The following is a 4,371-nucleotide window of genomic DNA, read 5'->3' as shown; positions in this document are numbered from 1 at the left end:
AGGAGAGGGTGAGATCGGAATCCACTATTACGCTAAGGCGGGTGGTTTACAACAAATGTTGCAAGGGTGGTAAGGTGTATATTACACCTTTTAAGAAGCCACCCTTGTTTCTCTCTGAGTTGCTAAGATACAATGGTCCCTCGCGTAGCAGAGAGTTTATAAAAAAATCGCCAGTACAACTGCCTCTTTGCATTTACTTCCATGGGAACTACTGTTGACCGTTCCGTAAATGATGGTAATGGTCCAAATATATACAAAATAAACGGGCAGGTTTGTCATCGAATGGGGTCTCTTATGCCTAAGGAAGGAAATACCACTAAGTATGTCGAACTCTATATACATGATACCCAGAATGAGGTGCAAAACAGGATTCAGGCTTTAGAAAAGGGTGAAAAGAGTGATGGTGGTTTAGATGAATCTATTGTTGAAGACTTGATGCACATGCTTGACACACACAATTCTTATGTCAAAATGTTTAGATCAGCTAGAGAAATACTAGCAGCCAATAAGCATGCCGAGATAGCCATTCGTTTAGTTGCCCCTGGAGAATCTGATGACCCACAGTTTAGCCTTCCTACAACTGATGAGCTAGCGTCTTTAATGTTTGGTGAGTTCACAGTGGAGGCTTCTTGTCGTGACATAATAATACACTGTAGAGATGACAATCTGCAGCAAATATCTTCTTTGCAAACTTCATATATGCCTTTGCAGTATCCTCTTCTCTTCCCCTATGCAGAACATGGGTTTCAACTTGGGATTAAATATATTGGTTCGGACCCTTTAGATACTAGCAAAAGAACCAGGCTCACTATGCAGGACTATTATTCCTATTGTCTCCACTATAGACCAGAGCAGCATAATCCATACCTTTGTTGTGGTTTGCTTTCCTCACAGGCCATTGTAGATGCACGCGCTTGCATAGACGAGTGGAGGCTGCATTTTATCATGAAGGCTAATAATGATCTTAGAGCAGAGAACTTGCAAGGAGTCACTAGTGATGTTGGAAAAGGGCAGACGGATGCAAGTTCTGCTGGCAAGAAAAACATACTTCCATCCTCTTTTACCGGTGGCCGGCGTTATATGATTAAGAACTTCCAAGACGCAGTAGCCATTTCGCGTGTCTTCGGCCCACCAGACCTTTTCACCAGCTTTACCTGTAATCCCAAGTGGCCTGAGATAACAGAAGCCCTATGTTCTGAGCCTGGCCAGATGCCTTCAGACAAGGCGCATCTTTCAGTCAGGGTTTATCACATGAAGCTCAATGACTATATTCATGATATTAAGAGTGGGGAGGCCTTTGGTCCTATCGTAGCAGGTAAAACGTGCTTTGCGATTCCTCTCATTTCTTTTCTTTTGTTCTTTTCCACCTCAGCTCGTGATTGTTTTTTACCCCTTTGTTCACAGACTGCACACTGTAGAGTTCTAGAAAAGAGGGCTTCCTCATGCCCATATCTTGATCTGGCTTGACAGAAAAAATGGGAGGTTAGTGCTGCTTTAATTGACTCTTTTATATCGGCTTCCATCCCTGATCCTATTGCGGATCCTCTTGGATACGTTCTTGTTTCTGAACACATGATGCACGGCCCTTGCGGGGAATGGTGTTAAATGTCCTTTCATGAAAGATGGATTGTGTTCAAAAAAATTCCTAAGTCATTTCAGATTGAGACCTCTCTAGATGATAGTGGATTCCCTGTGTATAGTCGCCCAGACAACGGCCGTTTTATAGTTAAAAAAGGTCAGGCTTGATAATAGGCATGTTGTTCCTTATAATTTGCTCATACTGAAAAAATACCAAGCGCATATTGACGTTGAGTGGTGCAATAAAACCCATGTCATCAAGTATCTTTATAAGTATGTTACAAAGGGTCCTGATTTTTCAAAAACTTTGTTTGAAAGCATCAAAGACAAGCATGGTATTGAGATTGATGAGATCATGGAATATAGGCAATGTCGTTACATATGTGGTAAAGATGGTTGCTGGAGGATATATGGCTTTGATATACACAGTAAGATGCCTTCTGTTGAAAGATTGCATGTTCATTTATTAAATAAACACATGGTGCGTTTCAATGTTAAAGCAAACCTAAAGTCAGTTGCTGACGATGCGTGGCTACAGAGAACAATATTAACCGAGTGGTTTGTAGCTAATAGATGCCATGCAAATGCTAGATCTCTTACTTATTGTGACTTCCCAACCAAATGGACTTGGCTAGCGAGCAAAAAACTATGGATTCCTAAGACCTCAAGCTATAGGATTGGTAGAATTTATTCTATTCACCCTATAACTAGAGAACTTTTCTATCTTAGAATGCTCCTGATGGTTGTCAAAGGTGCAATGTCTTATACGGATGTTAGAACTTATAATGGGATTGTGTATGAGACCTTTAAGGAGGCATGTGCTGCTAGGGGCTTGCTTGGAGATGATCTTGAATGGTATAGTGCGTTCGATGAGGCTTTGACCTGGGGTATGGGAGACCAGCTGCGCAGGATTTTTGTTACAATCCTTGTCCATTGTGGAGTTAACGATGAAAATGCTTTCTTTGAAAAATATTGCTCACACTTAGCTGAGGATATTAAGTACAATATCAAGCGCTCTTTTCGTGATGATAATCATGTTGTGCCTCCTGATGAGCTGATAGACATCTTGCTTGATAAGCTAACAGTTCTATTTACTAAAAATGGTTCTAATATTCTACATCACAGGCTGCCATTAAAGACTACGTATGATGATAACTCTGATGACAATGACATGATAACTGATGAACTATGTGCTGATCCTAAAAGTGAACTGCTAAAGACAGAAACCATGTACAACCAATTAAATCCAGATCAGCTCCTAGCTTATAAGAATATTATCGATAGAGTTGTGTCTGGAAAACCTGACTTTTTCTTTGTTTTTGGATATGGTGGAACTGGGAAAACTTTTCTCTGGAGTTCCATAATTGCTTATCTTAGAGGTAAAGAAAGGATTGTTCTCACAATTGCGTCTTCTAGGGTTGCAGCACTTCTTTTGCCTGGAGGTAGGACTGCTCATTCTAGGTTTAAAATACCAACCAGTCTAGATGAAAATGGAACATGTGATATAAAAAGATCTAGAAAATGAGCAAAGATGGTCGAATCAGCCTCCCTAATAATATGGGATGAGGCTTTAATGACGCATCGTAGACGTTTTGAGGCTTTGGATCGTAGCTTACGTGATATTCTCTCTGCCGACGATCCTTCTATAGCTGACATGCCTTTTGGTGGTAAGGTTATGGTTCTGGGTGGCGATTTGAGATGGATTTTACCAGTCATTGAGGGTGGGACTCGCTCGCAGGTTATAAATGCTGCTATAAAAAATTCACCTCTATGGCGTTTTATAGAAGTTCTACATCTTAACATAAACATGTGTTTGGTTGTGCAAACAACAAATCCTGTTTTGCAAGCTGAGATAGCTTCTTTTGCTGGTTGGATCTTGAGTATTGGTGATGGTACATCGCCTTGTATTACTAGACAAGGGGAGTGTGAGCCAAGTTGGGTAACAATTCCTGATGATATGTTGATCCATTCTGAGGATAATAGAATAGGTGCTATTGTTAATGTTGTATACACAAACTTTGCTAAAAATTGTTCTAATTGAAAGTACTTGTGCCAAAGGGCTATCTTAACAACAATAAATGATCTAGCTTAAGAAGTTAATGACCATGTGCTAGCCTTAATGCCTTCTACTGAGAGGGAGTATTTAAGCTATGATTCTATAGTAAATGTTGTTGATTCAATGCGTAATATGGATGTGTTTTATCCTATCGAGTACCTCAATACAATTAAAATTAACAATTTCCCATAGCACAAGTTGCTATTGAAAAAAGGCGTGCCGATTATGCTCCTTAGAAATTCAAGTCAGGCAACTGGTCTTTGTAATGGTACTCGTCTTGTTGTCTCTAAACCTGGTGAGAAAGTCATTGAGGCTATTATCATGACTGGTTCTAATATTGGGGATGTTGTGTACATTCCAAGGATTTGCCTCACTACCAAGGATCCTAAATGGCCATTTACTTTACATCGTCGCCGGTTTCTAGTCAGGGTTTGTTATGCCATGACTATCAATAAGAGCCGGGGACAGACTCTCTTGGCTGTTGGATTATACCTGAAAAGCCCTATTTTCACTCATGGCCAGCTTTACGTGGCGGTTTCACGTATGAATTCCAAGGAAAACTTGAAAATACTTATCGAGAACGAAGATGGCACACTTGGATCTCAGACTAGAAACATAGTTTTCTCTTAGATCTTTGAGTCTTTGGAATAGTACTTACGTCGCGCTTTATTTTGTGAGCTGCTTTTGGTCTCACTACTACTTGCTGCCTCTTAGTCTCTATTATTGTATGGTTCCTA

Source organism: Triticum urartu, chromosome 1 (genome assembly GCF_003073215.2).
Source record: "Triticum urartu cultivar G1812 chromosome 1, Tu2.1, whole genome shotgun sequence".
Lineage (NCBI taxonomy): Eukaryota > Viridiplantae > Streptophyta > Magnoliopsida > Poales > Poaceae > Triticum > Triticum urartu.
This window is presented reverse-complemented; position numbering follows the sequence as displayed.